General features: G+C 38.5%; 1 pseudogene; it reads left to right on the top strand.

Annotated features, from left to right (window-relative positions):
• Positions 1–19,729: 19,729 nt before the first annotated feature.
• Positions 19,730–21,068, top strand: LOC116583020 (annotated as a pseudogene).
• The last annotated feature ends 1,240 nt before the right edge of the window (positions 21,069–22,308 follow it).

Below are 22,308 nucleotides of genomic sequence, written 5' to 3'. Positions count from 1 at the left end.
AAGCACACTCAATGGAAAGATATTTTTCATAGTAAATTACTAAGCATCACACATTCTATTTCTGAAATAAATTGTCTTACCAAAGAGATGTTTGCAAATTTTAGTTTTGCTTTCTTAAAAAAGAGATAATCATTAAAATGTGCTAATCCTGTGTACTCCTTAATTAGAAAGAACAAATCATTAATGGCATGGAGGGTTACAGGAAAGTTTTGGAAAATTTCAGGTTTATCAATGAAAATTTAACTCATATGGTCATATCCTTTATAATCATATCTACATGTAAACAAAACTTTACCTTTTGTTTTTTGAATTATTGTCCAGCTCAGAAGTTATAAAATAGTCTAACCCAAACAAGAAAATAAACCTATATTATTTCTTTAAGAACATGGATTGTTAATATTAACACAAAATATAGTAAAAATTGAAAAAAATAGAATTTCTTCAAAACTAAGCATTTCTTCAGAGATTAGATATTCACTTACAAAATTTTGAGTAGATGTGAATTTTTATTTCTCCTGAGTAAAAACACACAAGAAAGATTGTTAGGTAATATCATAAGTATATGGTTAACTGTAGTAGATATTATAAGACTGTTTTCTAAAGTAATAATAATTTTTGCATTTTTCAAAATGCTATACTTGCTCTGGATCTTTGTGAGTATGTAATGGTATATTGTAGTTTTAATTATATTTTCCTGAATGACTAATAATGTTGAGGGCCATTTTATTTACATCCTTATTTGCTATCTCTATATTTTTTTTAATAAAATATCAATTATTTTACTCATTTGTATTGCATTGTTTGTCCTTATATCATTGAGGTATGTTAGTTCTTTGTATATTCTGGATATACTGTGTCTGTTTTTGGAGATGTATTTTTTATTTTCATTTTCTTAACAGTGTCTTTCAAAGAGAAGGCAAGATTAATCTGATTATGTCTAATATATAATTTTAAATTTTATTTAATGTTTTTCTGTCCTACCTAAGAAGGCTTTGGTTTTCCCAAAGTCTCAGCATATTCTCAAATGATTTCTTCTTGAAGTTTTCTGGCTTTAATTTAGTTCTAGTTTTAAACTGATCATATATGATTTTAAACATGTTATAAATGTTATAAATGTTGGGGAGGAAGGGCAAGATGACAGAGAAGTAGGAAACCCTTTTTCAACTAGTTCCCTAAAGTGAGCTAATTATCTACTAGAACACTCTGAACATCCAGGAAAACAGTCTGGGATATAGGATTATACACTTCTGGATCTCTATGGGGAAAGAAGACAGCAGTGGAGACTAAAATGGAGTGGGAATAATTCTACTGATATCAGGATAAGCAGAAGGGGGAGGGAGTAACCAGAAGAGACCAATTGGAAACTAATACCCCAATATGAATGTACCCTGTCATTGGGATTAACTTGGAGTCTGGGTAAAAGCACTCAAAAAGAGCAAAAGATCTTAAGGGACAACTGGTGGAATCGGGCAGTCATGGGCTCCGGTCTAAACCCACAGTCCCAGGACGGCCACCACCTGTGACCACCCATGCCAGAGAAAGGGCAGCGGAACCTCTGGGGTTGTGCAGCTTGCATCATGGCTTAGCTGGGCACACTCCTGCTCCCACATTAGGGAGTCTGGTGATGGCACCAGCCTGTGCTCCCTAGAACTTTGGTGCACCATGTAACCAGGGTGTGACCCACTCTCCCTTGCTCTGAGAAAGTTCCATCCTGGAGCTAGCTCATACTAAGACCAGCCAAGGGTCTGGACTCTCCCAGTCAGGCCCAAAAGGAACTCAGTGCAATATCCCACAGAGGCAAACTCAGTTCTGGACCACAGACAGCAGTCCTGGCAAAGGTAGCCGCAGGGAGCAGGCTCCCTGGACCAGTATCACTCATGGTTTTAGTGGCACATGAGTGCAGAGACAAGCGGACAACTTAAGACAACCCTTAAGACAGTGGCAGGGGACATGCTCTGCCTATGGGAGGTTGCACAGCTCAGTGGAGTTTGTAGAGGGGGTGTCTGTGTGTTCTGGACCACCCAGAGGGATGCAGACTGAGGCTTCTCTCTGAGGCAGAGATCTGGGTGCAGTTTGCTTTCCACTAAACCTCCAAAAGGCCACAAAAATCCAGCAAAGGGAAAAAACCTCCAGAGAACAAAAGCCTGAAAAACAGGTTTCCACAAAGCCTAGCCCCTTGATAGGTGGCAGGAGGACTCAACCCAAGCAAAACTGCCTGAAAAAGAACATGGCAGGCCCCTCCCCAGAAATCCAGCCAAAACAATGAGAGAACAACTACCACAGTGTCCCCATAAAATTATAAAACCCCAATATCAGAGGAAAACAATATATTAAGCTCCCGGTATTGCTCTAAAACCTGTATATTTCATACATACAACTTTTATTTTTAACTCATTCTCACTATTCTTGTCCTGATTAATGTTTTTAACCTACTTGCCACAACATCTAGTTCAATGCAACATCTTCTGTACCCTTTTTTAAAAAGATTTTATTTGTTTATTTGACAGACAGAGATCACAAGTAGGCAGAGAGGCAGGCAGAGAGAAAGGGAAGCAGGCTCCCCACTGAGCAGAAAGCCTGATGTGAGGCTTGATCCCAGGACTCTGGGATCATGACCTGAGTGGAAGGCAGACACTTTAACCAACTGAGCCACCCAGGCACCCCTTGTAATACCTTTTTAAATTGAATTATTTAAATACATATATCTGTGTTTTTCTTTTTATTTTCTTTTTTTTTTAATATGCAGATAGATATAAGATTCAAGGCAATCCTCTATCCCTAATCAATACTACCCCCATATATAAAATAGGTTTAATCTCCCTTTACCTCTGGAAAGTTGAGTCCCTTAACAAATATATCAAGATACACCCAGAAAGAATCAAAATACCTTCCTCACCCACATTGAGGATTTATGACCACTCTCCCATCTTTTTCTTCTATCATTGTTTCTGTATATTTGTTTTTGTTCTGGTACTATATAAATCTTTTACTTGGGGTACGTTTTTGCTGGGTTCTTTTTTTTTTTTTTTTCTCTTGTCATTTACCTTTGTCAGTCTTTTGTTTGTCCATTTTTGTTTATATACCTTATGAATCTTACCATTGTGGCTCATTCTGGGTGGTCTTCTCTCTCTCTCTCTCTCTCTCTCTTTTTTTTCCCTACATATCTCTTTTTCTCTCTCATTTTTTTTTTTCCTTTCTTTTTGGTGGTGACTTCTGATTGCTCAGAAGGGTTCCAGGGTGTACCTTTCCTGGATCGCTGTTGATATATTCAACTACACATTCCCTCAACCACCTCTCACCAAAATGACTAGGAGGAGGAACACCCAGCAGAGGAAAAATTCAGTGACTGTGCCCTCTCCATCAGAACTATTGGATATGGATGTAAATAGTATGTCAGAGAATGAATTCAGGGTAGCAATTATCCAGACAATGGCTAGGTTGAAGGAAACCATTAGAGACAACATGGAATCAATTAGGGCAGAAGTGAAAGCTGCTTGGGAAGAAGTTAAAAATGTTATCAATGAGATCCAATCTAATCTAAATACACTAACAGTGAGGGTAACTAAGGCAGAAGATAGAATTAGTGATCTAGAGGACAAACTGAGAGATAAAAAAGGATCAGGAAGAGGCTTGGAAAAAACAACTTAGAAGCCATGAAAACAAAATTGGGGAAATAAATGATGCCATGAAATATTCCAACATCAGAATTATTGAGATCCCTGAGGGGGAAGAAAAAGAAGGAATACTAGAGGATATAGTTGAAAAAATTCTCCACAAAATTTTTTCCAATCTGGGGAATGGAACCAGTGTTCATGTCCTAGAGGCATAAAAAATATCCACCAAGATCAACGAATGTAGAAAGACCTCAAGGTATTTAATTGTGAGACTCACAAATCATAATTTTAGGCAAGACCTCCTAAGGGCAATTAGGGGGAAGAGATTCCTTACATACAGAGGAAGGTCCATCAGAATAATGTCAGACCTGTCCACAGAAACCTGGCAAACCAGGAAGGGCTGGCAGGACATATTTAGGGCACTAAATGAGAAGAACATGCAGCCAAGAATACTTTATCCAGCAAGGCTGACATTCCAAATGGATGGAGAAATAAAGAGCTCCCCAAACCAACAAGGTTTAAAAGACTATGTGACCACCAAGCTGGCACTACAAGAAATATTAAAAGGAGTACAAAAAAAGAGTTATATTAATATGAATACATTAATAGTAGGGAATCTTAACATACCACTCAGCAGTAGACAGATTATCCAAGCAGAAAATCAATAAAGAAACAAGAGCAGTAAATGACACATTGGACCAGATGGACCTCATAGATATATAAAGAACATTCTACCCTAAAACAAAAAAGTACTCATTCTTCTCAAACATACATGGAATTTTCTCCAGAATAGACCACATACTGGGTCACAAATCAGGGCTCAACCGATACCAAAAGATTAAGTTTATTCCCTGCATATACTCAGACCACAATGATTTGAAACTGGAACTCAACCACAAGAAAAAATTTGGAAGGAACTCAAACACTTGGAAGCTAAAGACCACCCTAATTAAGAATGTTTGGATCAAACAGGAAATCAAAGAAGAACCTAAACAATTCATGGAAACCAATAAGAATGAAGACACTTTGGTCCAAAACCTGTGGGATATGGCAAAGGCAGTCTTAAGGGCGAAATACATAACCATCCAAGCCTCTCTCAAAAAATTGAAAAATCTGGAATATACCAACTCTCCTTGCACCTTAAAGAACTGGAAGACTAACAATAAATTAGAACCACACAAGAAGAGAAATAATCAAGATTAGAGCAGAGATCAATGAGATAGAAACGAGATATACAGTAGAAAACATCAAAAAACCTAGAAGCTGGGGCGCCTGGGTGGCTCAGTGGATTAAGCCGCTGCCTTCGGCTCAGGTCATGATCTCGGGGTCCTGGGATCGAGTCCCGCATTGGGCTTTCTGCTCAGCAGGGAGCCTGCTTCCCTCTATCTCTCTCTCTGCCTGCTTCTCCATCTGCTTGTGATCTCTCTCTGTCAAATAAATAAGTAAAATCTTTAAAACAAACAAACAAACAAACAAAACCTAGAAGCTGTTTTTTTGAAAGAATCAATAAGATCAATAAACCAATAAAACATTGGCCAAAGTAATCCAAAAGAAAAGAGAAAGGACACAAATTAATAAAATTATGAATGAAAAGAGAGAGATCATGAATAACACCAAGGAAATAGAAACAATCATCAGAAATTATTATCAACAGTTATATGCAAATAAGTTAAGCAACTTAGAAGAAATGGATGCATATCTGGAAACCTATAAACTTCCAAGACTGAATCAGGAAGAAATTGACAACTTGAATAGACTAATATCTAGTAACGAGATTAAAGCAGTGATCAAAAACCTCCCCAAAAACAAGAGCCCAGGACCTGACAGATTCCCTAGAGAATTCTACCAACAATCAAAGAAGAAATAATATCTATTGTCCTGAAGCTATTTCAAAAAATAGAAAGAGAAGGAAAACTTCCAGACTCTTTTTATGAAGCCAGCATTTCCCTGATCCCCAAACCAGGCAATGACCCCACCAAAAAGGAAAATTTCAGACCAGTATCGCTGATGAATATGGATGCCAAGATTCTCAAAAAGATTCTAGCTAATAGGATCCAACAGTACATTTAAAAGATTATCCACCTTGACTTGTCGGGATTTATATGCTTGGGATGTGAGAGTGGTTCAACATTTGCAAATCAACCAGTATGATAGAAGAAATCAATAAGAGAAGAGAGAAGAACCACATGGTCCTCTCAGTTGATGAAGAAAAAGCATCCATTCTTGATTAAAATGCTTCAAAGTACAGGGATAGATAGAACATTCCTCAACTTCATAAAATATATCTATGTAAAACCCACAGCAAATATCATCTTCAATGGGGTAAAGCTGACAGCCTTCCCTTTAAGATCAGGAACACAACAAGGATGCCCACTCTCAGCACTGTTGTTCAACATAGTACTAGAACTCCTAGCAACAGCAATCACACAACAAAAAGAAACAAAAGATATTCAAATTGGCAAAGAAGAAGTCAAACTCTCTCTCTTCACAGAGGACATTATTCTTTATATGGAAAACCCAAAACACTCCACCCCCAAACTACTAGAACTCATATAACAATTCAGTAACGTGGCAGGATACAAAGTCAATGTACAGAAATCAGTGGCTTTCTTATACACTAACAATGAAAATGCAAAAAGGGAAATTAGAAAATTGATTCCATTTACTACAGCACCAAGAACCATAAGATACCTAGGAATAAACCTAACCAAAGAGGTTAAGGATCTGTACTTGAGGAAATACAGAACACTCATGAAAGAAATTGAAGAAGACACAACAAGATGGAAGACCATTCCATGCTCATGGACTGGAAGAATAAACATTGTTAAAATGTCTATATTGTCTATAGCAATCTATACTTTCAATGCCATCCTGATAAAAATTCACTGACATTTTTCAAAGAGCTAGAACAAACAATCTTAAAATTTGTATGGAACCAGAAAAGATCCTGAATTGCTAAGGAAATGTTGATAAAGAAAAACAAAACCGGGGGCATCATGTTGCCTGATTTCAAACTTTACTACAAAGCTTTGATCACCAAGACAGCAAGGTACTGGCACAAAAACAGACACATAGACCAGTGGAACAGAGTAGAGAGTCCAGGTATGGACCCACAACCCTATGGTCAACTAATCTTCAACAAATCAGGAAAAAATATACAGAGGAAAAAAGACAATCTCTTCAATACATGGTGTTGGGGAAATTGGACAGCTGTGTATGGAAAAATGAAACTTAACCATTCTGTTACAGCATACACAAAGATAAACTTGAAATGGATAAAAGACCTCAAGGTGAGGCAAGAATCTATCAAAATTCTAGAGGAGAACATAGGCAGTAACCTCGTCAACATTGGCCACAGAAACTTCTTCCAAGATATGTCTCCAAAGGCAAAGAAAACAAAAGCAAAAATGAACTTTTGGGACTTCATCAAGATCAAAAGCTTTTGCCCAGCAAAGGAAATAGTCAACAAAACAAAGAGATAACCCATGGAATGGAAGAAGATATTCACAAATGACACTACAGACAAAGGACTGATATCCAAAATCTATAATGAACTCCTCAAACTCAACACCCAAAAAAACAGATAATCGCATCAAAAATTGGTCAGAAGATATGAACAAACACTTGTGCAAAGAAGAAATATAAATGGCTAACAGACACATGAAAAAATGTTCATCATCATTAGCCATCAGGGAAATTCATATCAAAACCACATTTAGATACCACCTAACACCAGTTAGAATGGCCAAAATTAACAAGACCATAAACCACAAGTGTTGAAAGACGATGTGGAGAAAGGAGAACCCTCTTACACTGTTGGTGGGAATGCAAGTTGGTGTAGCCACTTAGGAAAACAGTGTGGAGATTTCTTAAAAATTTAAAAATAGAGCTACCTTATGACCCTGCAATTGCACTACTGAGTATTTACCCCCAAAATACAGATGTAGTGAGAAGAAATGCCATCTGTATCCCAATGTTCATAGCGGCAATGGCTACAGTCACCAAACTGTGGAAAGAGCCAAGGTGCCCTTCAACGGATGAATGGATAGATAAGATATGGTCCATATCTACAACGGAGTATTAGTTCATCTGCTCCAATGCATCATTCAAAGTTCGTGTTTCTTTACTGATTTTCTGCTTGGATGATCTGTCTATTACTGAGAGTGACATGTTAAGATCCCCTACTAATAATGTATTCATATTGATAGGACTCTTTATTTTGATTAACAGTTGGCTTATTTAGTTGGCTGCTCCCATATTGGGGGCATAAGTATTTACAACTGTTAGGTCTTCTTGGTGGATAGAGTCTTTAAGAATGATTTAGTATCCTTCTTTATCTCTGACTACAGTCAGAGATAATCTTATATGAGAATCCCTACCCCAGCTTTCTTCTGAGGCCCGTTGGCATGAAAGATGCTTTTCCATCCCTTCACTTTCAGTGTGGATGTATCTTAGGTTTCAAATGGGTCTCTTGTAGACAGTATATGAACAGGTCCTGTCATTTTATCCAGTCTGCAACCCTGTGCCATTTTATGGGAGCATTTAGACCATTCACATTGAGTGATTCTTGAAAGATATGTTTTTTTATTGGCATTATGTTGCCTGTGAATTCCTTGTTTATATAGATTGTCTCTGTAAATTTATGTTCTATGTCACTCTTTGGTTTTTTATTCTTTTATAAAACCTCCCCTTAATATTTCTTGTAGTGCCGGCTTAGTGGTCACATAGTCTTTTAAACCTTGTTGGTCTTGGGAGCTCTTTATTCCATCCATTTGGAATGTCAGCCTTGCTGGATAAAGTATTCTTGGCTGCATGTTCTTCTCATTTAGTGCCCTAAATATGTCCTGCCAGCCCTTCCTGGTTTGCCAGGTTTCTGTGGACAGGTCTGACATTATTCTGATGGACCTTCCTCTGTACGTAAGAAATCTCTTCCCCCTAACTGCCCTTAGAAGGTCTTTTCTAAAATTATGATTTGTGAGTCTCACAAATAAATACCTTGAGGTCTTTCTACATTTGTTGATCTTGGTGGATATTCTTTCTGCCACTAGGACATAAACACTGGTTTCATTCCCTGAACTGGAAAACTTTTCATCCAGAATTTGTTCAACTGTATCTTCAATTCTTCTCTCTTTTTCCACGCCCTGAGGGATCTCAGTAATTCTGACATTGAAACATTTCATGGCATCATTTATTTCCCTAATTCTGTTTTTATGGATTCTAAGCTGTTTGTTCCATACCTTCTCCTTTTTCTCTATCATTCTGTCCTCTAGATCACTAATTTTTTTAAGTTTTTTTTTTTTTAATAAACATATAATGTATTTTTATCTCCAGGGGTACAGGTCTGTGAATCGCCAGGTTTACACACTTTACAGCACTCACCATAGCACATACCCTCCCCAATGTCCATAACCCCACCCCCCTCATCCAAACCCCCTCCCCCCGGCAACCCTCAGTTTGTTTTGTGAGATTAAGAGTCACTTATGATTTGTCTCCCTCCCAATCCCATCTTGTTTCATTCATTCTTCTCCTACCCCCTTAACCCCCCATGTTGCATCTCGACTTCCTCATATCAGGGATATCATATAATAGTTGTCTTTCTCCGATTGACTTATTTCGCTAAGCATGACACCCTCTAGTTCCATCCACATCGTCGCAAATGGCAAGATTTCAATTCTTTTGATGGCTGCATAGTATTTCACTTTGTATATACACCTCTTCTACTTTACCCATTCATCTGTGGATGGACATATAGATTATTTCCTTAGTTTGGCTATTTTGGACATTGCTGCTATAAACATTCAGGTGCACATGCCCTTTCAGATCACTACGTTTGTATCTTTAGGGTAAATGCCCAGTAGTGCAATTGTTGGGTCATAGGGTAGTTCTATTTTCAACATTTTGGGGAACCTCCTAGCTGTTTTCCAGAGTGGTTGCACCAGCTTGCATTCCCACCAGCAGTGTAGGAGAGATCCCCTTTCTCCACATCCTCGCCAACATCTGTCATTTCCTGACTTGTTAATTTTAGCCATTCTTACTGGTGTGAGGTGATACCCCATTGTAATTTTGATTTGTATTTTCCTGATGCCGAGTGATGTGGAGCACTTTTTCATGTGTCTGTTGGCCATCTGGATGTCTTCTTGGCAGAAATGTCTGTTCATGTCTTCTGCCCATTTCTTGATTGGATTATTTGTTCTTTGGGTGTTGAGTTTGCTAAGTTCTTTATAGATTTTGGACCCTAGCCCTTTATCTGATATGTCGTTTGCAAATATCTTCTCCCATTCTGTCAGTTGTCTTTTCGTTTTGTTAACTGTTTCCTTTGCTGTGCAAAAGCTTTTGATCTTGATGAAATACAAATAGTTCATTTTTGCCCCTGCTTCCCTTACCTTTGGCAATGTTCTTAGGAAGATGTTACTGCGGCTGAGGTCGAAGAGGTTGCTGCCTGTGTTCTCCTCAAGGATTTTGGTGGATTGCTTTCTCACATTGAGGTCCTTCATCCATTTTGAGTCTATTTTCGTGTGTGGTATAAGGAAATGATCCAATTTCATTTTTCTGCATGTGGCTGTCCAATTTTCCCAACACCATTTATTTTTTTTTTAAGATTTTATTTATTTATTTGACAGACAGAGATCACAAGTAGGCAGAGAGGCAGGCAGAGAGAGAGGAGGAAGCAGGCTCCCTGCTGAGCAGAGAGCCCGATGCGGGGCTCGATCCCAGGACTCTGGGATCATGACCTGAGCTGAAAGCAGAGGCTTTAACCCACTGAGCCACCCAGGGGCCCCTTCCCAACACCATTTATTGAAGAGGCTGTCTTTTTCCCATTAGACATTCTTTCCTGCTTTGTCGAATATTAGTTGAACATAGAGTTGAGGGCCTATTTCTGGGCTCTCTATTCTGTTCCATTGATCTATGTGTTTGTTTTTGTGCCAGTACCATGCTGTCTTGATGATGACAGCTTTGGAATAGAGCTTGAAGTCCGGAATTGTGATGCCACCAACTTTGGCTTTCTTTTTCAATATTCTTTTGGCTATTTGAGGTCTCTTCTGGTTCCATATAAATTTTAGGGTTATTTGTCCCATTTCTTTGAAAAAATGGATGGTATTTTGATAGGAATTGCATTAAATATGTAGATTGCTTTAGGTAGCATAGACATTTTCACAATATTTATTCTTCCAATCCAGGAGCATGGAACATTTTTCTATTTCTTTGTGCCTTCCTCAATTTCTTTCATGAGTACTTTATAGTTTTCTGAATATAGATTCTTAGCCTCTTTGGTTAGGTTTATTCCTAGGTATCTTATAGTATTGGGTGCAATTGTAAATGAGATTGACTCCTTAATTTCTCTCTTCTGCCTTGTTGTAGGTGTAGAGAAATGCAACTGATTTCTGTGCACTGATTTTATATCCTGACACTTTACTGAATTCCTGTACAAGTTCTAGCAGTTTTGGAGTGGAGTCTTTTGGGTTTTCCATATATAGTATCATATCATCTGTGAAGAGTGATAGTTTGACTTCTTCTTTGCTTATTTGGATGCCTTTAATTTCCTTTTGTTGTCTGATTGCTGAGACTAGGACTTCTAGTACTATGTTGAAGTTGAATAGCAGTGGTGATAATGGACATCCCTGCCGTGTTCCTGAACTTAGCGGAAAAGCTTTCAGTTTTTCTCCATTGAGAATGATATTTGCGGTGTGTTTTTCATAGATGGCTTTGATAATATTGAGGTATGTGTCCTCTATCCCTACACTTTAAAGAGTTTTGATCAGGAAGGGATGCTGTACTTTGTCAAATGCTTTTTCAGCATCTATTGAGAGTATCATATGGTTCTTGTTCTTTCTTTTATTAATGTGTTGTAACATATTGATTGATTTGTGGAAGTGGAACCAACCTTGCAGCCCTGGAATAAATCCCACTTGCTCATGGTGAATAATCCTTTTAACATATTGTTGAATCCTATTGGCTAGTATTTTGTTGAGTATTTTCGCATCTGTGTTCATCAAGGATATTGGGTCTGTAGTTTCTCTTTTTTGATGGGATCCTTGTCTGGTTTTGGGATCAAGGTGATGCTGGCCTCATAAATGAGTTGGAAGTTTTCCTTCCATTTCTATTTTTTGGAACAGTTTCAGGAGAATAGGAATTAATTCCTCTTTAAATGTTTGGTAGAATTCTCCTGGGAAGCCGTCTGGCCCTGGGCTTTCGTTTATTTGGAGATTTTTGATGACTTTTTCAATCTCCGTCCTGGTCATGGGTCTGTTCAGGTTTTCTATTTCTTCCTGGTTCAGTTGTGGTAGTTTTTATGTATGTAGAAATGCATCCATTTCCTCCAGATTGTCAAATTTGTTGGTGTACTGTTGCTCATAGTATGTTCTTATAATTGTTTATATTTCTTTGGTGTTGGTTGTGATCTCTCCTCTTTCATTCATGATTATATTTATTTAGGTCCTTTTTCTTTTCTTTTTGATAAGTCTGGCCAGGGTTTTATCAATCTTATTAATACTTTCAATGAACGAACTCCTAGTTTCATTGATTTGTTCTATTGTTTTTTTGGTTTCTATTTCATTGATTTCTGTTCTGATCTTTATGATTTCTCTTCTGCTGCTGGGTTTAGGGTTTCTTTCTTGTTCTTTCTCCAGCTCCTTTAGGTATAGCATTAGGTTGTGTACCTGAGACCTTTCTTGTTTCTTGAGAAAGGCTTGTACCGCTATATATTTTCCTCTCAGGACTGCCTTTGCTGTGTCCCACAGATTTTGAACTGTTGTGTTTTCATTATCATTTGTTTCCATGATTTTTTTCAATTCTTCTTTAATTTCCTGGTTGACCCATTCATTCTTTAGAAGGATGCTGTTTAGTCTCCATGCATTTGGGGTCTTTACAAACTTCCTCTTGTGATGGAGCTCTAGCTTCAGAGCATTGTGGTCTGAAAATATGCAGGGAATGATCCCAATCTTTTGATACCAGTTGAGTCCTGATTTAGGACCGAGAATGTGATCTATTCTGGAGAATGTTCCATGTGCACTAGAGATGAATGTGTATTCTGTTGCTTTGGCATGAAATGTTCTGAATATATCTGTGATGTCCATCTGGTCCAGTGTGTCATTTAAGGCCTTTATTTCCTTGTTGATCTTTTGCTTGGATGATCTGTCCATTTCAGTGAGGGGAGTGTTAAAGTCCCCTACTATGATTGTATTATTGTTGATGTATTACTTTCATTTTGTTATTAGTTGGTTTATATAGTTGGCTGCTCCCACGTGGGGGGCATAGACGTTTAAAATGGTTAGATCTTCTTGTTGGACAGACCCTTAGAGTATGATATAGTGTCCTTCCTCATCTCTTATTATAGTCTTTGGCTTAAAATTAATTGATCTGATATAAGGATTGCCACCTCTGCTTTCTTCTGCCGTCCATTATCATGGTAAATTTTTTCCACCCCCTCACTTTAAATCTGGAAGTGTCTTTGGGTCTAAAATGAGTTTCTTGTAGACAACATATAGATTTTTTTTAATCTATTTTTATACACTATGTTTTTTGATTTGGGCATTTAGCCCATTAACATTCAGGGTAACTATTGAGAGATATGAATTTAGTGTCATTGTATTGCCTGGAAGGTGACTGTTACTATATATTGTCTCTGTTCCTTTCTGATCTACTACTTTTAGGCTATCTGTTTGCTTACAGGACTCCTCTCAATATTTCCTGTAGAGCTGGTTTGGTGTTTGCAAATTCTTTCAGTTTTTGTTTGTCCTGGAAGCTTTTTTTTTTTTTTTAAGATTTTATTTATTTATTTGACAGAGAGAAATCACAAGTAGGCAGAGAGGCAGGCAGAGAGAGAGGAAGGGAAGCAGGCTCCCCCGCCAAGCAGGGAGCCCGATGCGGGACTCGATCCCAGGACCCGGAGATCATGACCTGGGCCGCAGGCAGCGGCTTAACCCACTGAGCCACCCAGGCGCCCTGTCCTGGAAGCTTTTAATCTCTCTTATTTTCATGATAAGCCTAGCTGGATATAGTATTCTTAGCTCCATGTTTTTCTCATTCAGTGCTCTGAATATATAATGCCAGCTCTTTCTGGCCTGCCTGGTCTCTGTGGATAAGTCTGCTGCCAATCTAATATACCATTGTATGTTACAGACTTCTTCTCCCGGGCTGCTTTCAGGATTTTCTCTTTGTCACTAAGACTTGTAAATTTTACTATTAGGTAATGGTGTGTAGATCTATTCTTGTTGATTTTGAGGGGGGTTCTCTGCACCTTTTGGATTTTGATGCTTGTTCCCTTAGGCATATTAGGGAAATTCTCTCCAATAATTCTCTCCAATATACCTTCTGCTCCCCTCTCTCTTTCTTCTTCTTCTGGAATCCCAATTATTCTAATGTTGTTTCATCTCATGGTGTCACTTATCTCTTGAATTCTGCCCTCGTGGTCCAGTAGCTGTTTGTCCCCTCTTTTGCTCACCTTCTTTTATTCTCTGTTATTTGGTCTTCTATATCGCTAATTCTTTCTTCTGCCTCATTTATCCTAGCAGTGAGAGCCTCCATTTTTATTGCACCTCATTAATAGCTTTTTTTATTTCAAATTTGTTAGATTTTTGTTTCTTTTATTTCTCAAGAAAGGGCTTTTTACTCTCCTGAGTGTGTTTCTCTAATATCTTCCAGCCTTTTCAAGCCCAGCAAGAACCTTGAGATTCGTCATTCTGAACTCTAGATCTGACATATTACCAATGTCTGTATTGATTAGGTCCTAGCCTTCGGTACTGCCTCTTGTTCTTTTTGTTGTGGTGAATTTTTCTGCCTTGAATTTGTGGTGAATTTTTCTATCTTGTCCAGATAAGAATATATGAAGGAGCAAGTAAAATACTAAAAGGGTGGCAAAGACCCCATGAAAATATGCTTTAACCAAATCAGAAGAGATCCTAATTTGTGGGGGGGAGAAAAGGGATAAAAGAGGTTCAGAAAGAAAAAAAAAAAAGGAACAATTAAAAAAAAGAAATGAATAAAGAAAAATATAAAAAGAAAAAATATATATATGTTAGATAAACTAGTTTAAAAAGTCAAAAAATAAAAGGATAAAAGTAAAAAAAAATTTAGCAGCAGAAGAAAAAAAAAATGAAAACAAACAAACAAGTTAAATTAACTGCAAGATTAATGAATCATTGGGAGAAAGCCATGAGTTCGGTGCTTTGCTTTCTCCTCCTCTGGAATTCTGCTGCCATCCTTGGTATTGTACCTGCACTCCTTGGTAGGTGAACTTGGTTCTGGCTGGATTTCTTGTTGATCTTCTGGGGGATGGACCTGTTGTAGTGATTTTCAAGTGTCTTTGCCCGAGGTGGATTTGCACAACCCTTATCAGGGGCCAGGCTGAGTAATCCACTAAGGTTTGCTTTCAGGAGCTTTTGTTCCCTGAATGCTTTCGGTAGAGTTCCGGAGGACGGGAATGAAAATGGCGGCCTCCCAGTCTTTGGCCTGGAGGAGCCAAGAGCACGGGGCCCTACTCCTCAGTGCACCCTCAGAGAATAGCACCCAATTACTCCCGTCTCCTTGGCCTCTGGCCGTGCTCTGAGCTCAGCGAGCCTGGGACCGGTTCAAGGTAACCCCGAGCTGAAAGCTCACTCCTCAGCTCTGTCTCTGTAGCCAGCTTCCCCGTTTTAATACCTGTAAGCTCTGTGACACTCAGACACCCCTGGTCCTTCTGTGACCCTGAGGGACCCGGGGCCACGCTGTCTCCGCATGGGCTTCACCCTGGTTTAGCCTCTGGAGTGATGTCCCTCAGCAGAACAGACTTTTAACAGTCCTAACTTAGTGCTCCATTGCTCCACCACTTGCTGGGAGCCAGCCCCTCCCTCTGTGGTCTATCTTCCCTTCACTTTGGATTCACTTCTCCGCAAGTCCTATCTTTCAGAAAGTGGTTGATTTTCTGTTTCTAGAATTGCTGTTCTTCTTCTCTTTGATCTCCCTTGTATTTGTAGGTGTTTGCAATGTTTAGATAAGCTATCTAGCTGATCTCCTGCCACCTGATGTTGCCTCAGCTTGCTACTTCTCCACCATCTTGACTCCTCCCCCTAGCTCACTAATTTTATCTTTTACCTTGGTTACCCTAGCTGTTAGTGTATTTAGTTTAGATTAGATCTCATTGATAGCATTTTTAACTTCTGTTGGCTAGGCTCTCACTTCTGCCCTTAGAGATTCTATGTTGTCATTAATGGTTTTCTCCAACATAGCCATTGCCTAGATAATTACCCTGAATTCACTTTCCGACATACTGTTTATTTCCATACTCAATAGGTTTGATGGAGAGGGCACAGGCTTGAATTTTTCCTCTGTTGGATTTTCCTCCTCCTAGTCATTTTGATGAGAGGTGGTTGAGGGAATGTGTAGATGAATATATCAGCCATCAATCCATGCAAGATGAACCCTGGAGCATTTTGGAGCAATCAGAAGTCACCACCAAAAAGAGAGAAAAAAGAAAAAGAGAGAGAAAGAAAGAGAAAACCTAGCCAGAATGAGCCCAAAAGTAAGATTTATAAGGCATACAAACAAAAACGGACAAACAAAAAGACTGACAAAAGTAAATGACAAGAAAAATAAAACAGAACCCAACCAAAATCAACCCCAAAGATAAGATTTATATAATACCAGAACAAAAACAAATACTCAGAAACACTAACAGAAGAAGATGCTGCGAGGATGGTTATAAATCTTCGATATGGGCAAAGAAGGTTATTTGGTTCTCCCTGGAGTATCTTGAATATCTTTGTTAAAGGACTCAACTTTCCAGAGATAAAGGGAGATTAAACCTGGTTTTTATATGGGGTAGTATTGATTAGGGAAAGAGGATTACCTTCAATCGCTTATCTGTGTGTATATTTTTAAAATTAGAAAAGAAAGTTCAAAAACACACGTTAAAAAAAGGTTATTATGAAATATGTTGTATAAACCTCTAGTTGTAGTGGTAAGTAGGTCAAAAAAATTAACAAGAACAAAAACCATGAGAATGAATTAAAAATAAAAAGTTTTATCTATGAAATATACAGGTTTTAGGACAATACCATGAGTGTAATATACTGTTTTCCCTGATGTTGGGGTTTCAGTTTGATGGGAATCCTGTGGCAGTTGCCTTCTCATTCTTTTGGCTTGCCTTCTGGGGGAGGGGCCCGCTGCATTCAGTCAGTCTTGTTTGGGTTGATTTGTCCTGCCCCCTATAAAGGGGCTGGGTTCTGTGGAAACTGGTTTTTCAGTCTTTTGTTCTCTAGAGGTTTTTGTTCTTTGCAGCTTTTTGAGGCTTTTCTGAGGTTTAGTGGAAAGCAAACTGCACCTGAACCTCTGTTTCAGTGAGAAGCCTCAGTCTGCTCCCCTCTGGGTGGTCCAGAACACACAGACTCCCCATCTGCAAACTCTGCTGAACAGTGCAGCCTCCCACATGTGGTATGTGTCCCCAGCCACCCGCTCAGTGGTTGCCTGACTTGCCCGCTTGTCTCTGTACCCCCGTGCCACTAAGACCATTAGCAATATTGGTCCAGTGAGCCTACTTTCATTGGCTGCCTTTGGGGGGGGACTGCTATCTGGGGTCCAGGCCCACGAGGTTATGCTCAGTTCCCATGGTTGTATAGGTTGCAGAAGGCTGCCACTAAGGGATCCTGATCAGAGGTTGTGCAGAGTTCTCCCAGGTGTTGGCAGGGAGCCTCCCAGACCCTCCAACTGGTGGCAGGAGGCCGGGGTCCTAAAGAGCACCAGCTGGCACCCACACCAAGCTCTCTTATGCACAAATGGGAGTATGCTCACAGCCTGTGGTCATGCAGGGTGTGCAAAGAGCTTTAGGCTGTAGACTTAGAGAGCACCAGCTAGCACCCACACCAGAAGCTCTCCCACGTGGGTGGGTGTGTGCCCAGCTGAGCAGTGGTGCCAGCAGTGGCTGGGGCTCAGGGATCACGGAGGATCTGCCACACTCTGGCATGGGTGGTTGCTGGCTGTGGCTGTCCTGGGTCTGTGGGCTTATACCCATGCCCATGACCACCCAATTCCACCAGTTACCCCTTAAGCTCTTTTGCTCTTTCTGAGTGCCTTCAACCAGACTCAAAGCTAATGGTGGTCCCCAACCACAGGGCATTTTGTTATTGAGGTATTACTATCCAATGGGTCACTTCTGATGGCTCCCTCCCCCTTCTGTTTATCCTCTGATATCCATTCTAGCATTCCCCCTCTGCTTTACCTTTCCACTGATGTTTTCTGGACCCATAGAGATCCAGGAGTGTATAATCTTACATTTCAGTCTAATTTCATTGGTGTTCAGAGTGTTCTGGTAGATATTTAACAATAGGGTCTCCCACTTCTCTGCCATCTTGCCCCCCTATGCTCCAGTTATAAATTTTAATTCAGTTTTTTTTTTTTTTTTGGCACCTTGTACTACCCAATATTATCTTTGACATGGTCTGTTGAGAGAGAAGAAGTGAGTTAATCCGGCTTCTTTTAGTGTTTATATTTTTAAAACATGAGGAAGTGTTTAGAATAAGAAATTAATATAGAAATAAAATTTGTAGACTGGTTCTGAATTTTATTTTACATTTTTTAGAGATTTTATTTATTTATTTGACACAGAGAGAGACAGCAAGAGAGGGAACACAGCAGGGGGAATGGGAGAGGGAGAAGCAGATTTTCCACTGAGCAGGGAGCCCCATAGGGGGCTCATTCCAGGGCCCTGGGATCATGACCTGAGCTGAAGGCAGATGTTTAATGACTAAGCCACCTAGGGACCCCTGGTTCTGAATTTTAAAGTATTTCTTCATTTCTATGAATATAATATAGGAATTATATTAATATTTATAATGTAGTTTCAGTTGATGTCATCCAGTAATACTTCCCAAATTGGATATGAATTTTTACTTATAGAAAGTTATTCAGAGTATGTAGATGTGCTCTGAACATAGCTGAAATACAGTCTTTTTAAAGTCAATGTGTCAAGGTGTTACCAACATGTTTTTTAGAAAGCAGGTAAAAATTGATTAGCTTTCCCTTTTTAATGGATTTTTCATGTAACCAAACTATTGGTTTGAGCTTATATGTGGCAGTTACCTTCCTATCAGTGTAAGAATAATATGCCAATATTTGAATTTAATTACTGTTTTTTCCCCCTGATTTCCTATCCAATACTAAAGTACAGAGAAATAAAGATATGTTTTCTGATTTTTTATTCAATACTCCAATACTTGATTTCCTATCCAATACTTTTTTTCTGACTTCCTTTTTTTAAAAAAATCTGATTTCCTGTCCAATGCTAAAACCCAGAGAAATAAAAATACATAAGTAAATGTTTTTCTTTAGTTTCTTTAGTTTAAAATTTAAGTTAAAATTTGGTCAAGTATACACAAAACATGCTCTATTATATGTAGTAGGAGAAAAGAAAAATAGTTAACCTATCAAAAGGAAAACAGCCTCCAAGCTAAGGTATGTTTGGATTCTTTTTCCATATTAGTAATAGCAAGCTGTTCTTCATGTCAAGGATTCATCAGACAAATGATAACATGTCTGATATTTGGTGAATTTGACATTTAGAAAGGGAAAAAAATAGAGGTCTTAGGGTCTTGCTCTGGTTTCTAGGATTGAAGTAACATGCACAAACATATCCATCCCCTGACTAACCATAGCTTGTCATTAACTAGAGAGTGTATAGATAAAACATTGGTTACATTGTGAGGAGCCAGATGAAATGTATGATAGATAAGCCGAGAACAATAATCCATGTTAATATATATCTCTTTTCAATCTTCATCTCATGTTTCAACAATACAAGAGAAAAGAACATGTTTTTCTAAAGTAAACTTAATCATTAGTGATATGGCCCATGTAAAAGATTAATCTACATATATATAAGATTATGTATATAATCTTGTCATAACATCCCAATATGTTAATGTGAGTCTCTCATCCTACTGCAGGTAATAAAAAATTCACCCTCCATCTTACCATTTTACAAGAGGAACTAAAATTAAAAATATATATATCTACTTAGAAATCAGATAGAGAAATGTGTGGTCTATTGAGAGAGCTAGGATAAGTGATGAGCTTTAAAATAATTAGGAAGGGTAACCCAAACTCAGAGGGAAGGTCTGGGGAGTAAGGGACAATTAGGAGCCAAAATGAAGGTGAAGATGCTGAGCCAGAACCTAGAAAGCCATGTCTGCAAAACCAAGCTGGACTTACAAAGAGTTCCAGGAAACTATAATCCTAACTTACATCTTTTTGAGGTCCCACAAGAATACTTAAGAGGTTTAAATACTATCAAACTGGAATGGATATTTGCAAAGTCATTCCTTGCTTCTCTGGATGGTCACCAAGATTGAGTCAATTACTTGGCAAATAATCCAAAGATTCTGGCTACTGTCCTTTCTGGGACATGTGATGGGGAGGTTAGAATTTGGAACTTGACTAAATGAAAATATAGCTGTACAATACAAGTACATGGAGGTTTTGTGTGAGGAATATGTACTTGCTTTTGTGGGACTTCTTTTTTTTACTATTGGTGATGATAAAATTGTAAAGAAGTGGAAAATGGATGGACCAGGCTACAGAGAAAAGAAGGAGCCATTGCATACAATATTGAAAAAGACAGTGTATATGGGAATTGATCATCACTGGAAAGAAGCTGTTTTTGCCACATGTGGACTGCAAGTAGCCATTTGGGATGAACAAAGAACAAGTCCTATATGTTCAATGGCCTAGATATTTGATAGTATATAAGTAGTGTCAAATTTAACATGATTGAGACGTTTCTCTTGGGAAGTTGTGCTTCTAACAGGAACATAGTACTATATGATATAAGGCAAGCTACTACCTTGAAAAAGGTCATCTTAGATATGAGAACAAATGCAATTTGTTGGAACCCTATGGAAAATTTCATTTTTACTGCAGCAAATGAAGATTACAACTTGTATACTTCTGATATGCATTCACTGGACACTCTGTAATGGTACATATGATCATATATCTATAGTGCTTAATGTGGATTACTCTCCCATTGGGAAAAAGTTTGTGTCTGCTAGTTTTGATAAATCTATTTGTATCTTTCCTGTGGACAAAAGTCGAAGCAGGGAAGTCTATCACACAAAGTGAATGCAACATGTATCTGGGTAAATTGGACTTCTGACAGCAAATATATTATGTGTGGATCTGAAGAAATGAACATTCATCTATTAAAAGCTAATGCTTTTGAAAAATTGGGTGTGCTTATACCATGAGAAAAAGCAGCTAAAGATTATAACCAGAAGTTGAAGGGAGAAATTTCAACATTAACCTCATACAAAATGCATTGCTTATCACTGGCATCTACCAAAATCCATATACAGCCAGATCCAGGAAGAGCATGTGATGAAAGAAGCTTGTCAACTGAAGGAGGTGAAATGTCTCAAACATAGGAAGTCTGGATCTGTGCCAATTGCATCAGAGAAGAAGAAACACATAGTGACAGTTGTGAAATAATACTTGGTATTCCTACCAATCCTGATGTATAATTATTTGCCACATTTTAAAAATTTTTGAATTTTTATTAACATATAATGCATTATTTGTTTCAGGGATACAGGTCTGTGAATCATCAGTCTTATACAATTCACAGGACTCACCATAGCACATACCCTTCTCAATGTCCATAATTGAGCCACCCTATCCTTCATTGCCCAAACCCCAATAACCCTGTTTGTTTCCTGAGAATAAGAGTCTCTAATGGTTTGTCTCCCTCCATGGTCCCAGCATGTTTCATTTTTTTCCCTCCCTACCCACCATAAGTTCCCACCCTGCCTCTCAAATTCCTCATATCAGATAGAGCATATGATAATTGTCTTTCTCTGACTGACTCATTTCACTTAGCATAATACCCTCTACTTCCAATTGCATCATTGCAAATGGTAAGATTTCAGGGCTTTTTGATGACTGCACGTATTCCATTGTATATATACACGTCTTCTTGATCCATTCATCTCTTAAGGGACATCTAGGTTCTTTCCATAGTTTGGCTATTGTGGACATTGCTGCTATAAACATTTGGGTCCACATGCTCCTTCAGATCACTACATTTATATCTTTAGGATAAATACCCAATAGTGCAATTGCTGGATCATAGGGTAGCTCTATTTTCAACTCTTTGAGGATCCTCCATACTGTTTTCCAGAGTGTCGGCACCAGCTTGCATACCAACCAACAGTGTAGGAGGGTTCCCCTTTGCATCCTCACCAACATCTGTTGTTCGCTGACTTGTTAATTTTAGCCATTCTGACTGGTGTGAGATGGTATCCCACTAGGGTTTTGATTGGTATTTTCCTGATGTTGAGTGATCTGGAGCACTTTTTCATGTGTCTGTTGGCCATCTGGATGTCTTCTTAGCAGAAATGTTTGTTCATGGAATTCTTTACTGATTTCCTGTATGAGTTCTAGAAATGTATACAATACATTAATAAAAGAAAGAACCATATGATACTCTCAATCGATGCTAAATAAGCACTAGAGAAAAAATATGTATCTGTTGCCTTAGGATGGAATGCTCTGTGAAGTTCATCTGGTCTAGTATGTCATTCAAAGCCCTTGTTTTCTTGTTGATCTTCTGCTTAGATGATCTGTCCATTGCTGTGAGTGGGATGTTAAAGTCCCCTACTATTATTGTCGATATGTTTCTTTGATTTTGTTATTAATTGGTTTATATAATTGGTTGCTCCTATGTTAGGGG

This window comes from Mustela erminea, chromosome 2 (genome assembly GCF_009829155.1).
Source record: "Mustela erminea isolate mMusErm1 chromosome 2, mMusErm1.Pri, whole genome shotgun sequence".
In the NCBI taxonomy this organism is placed as follows: domain Eukaryota; kingdom Metazoa; phylum Chordata; class Mammalia; order Carnivora; family Mustelidae; genus Mustela; species Mustela erminea.
This window is presented reverse-complemented; position numbering and strand designations above follow the sequence as displayed.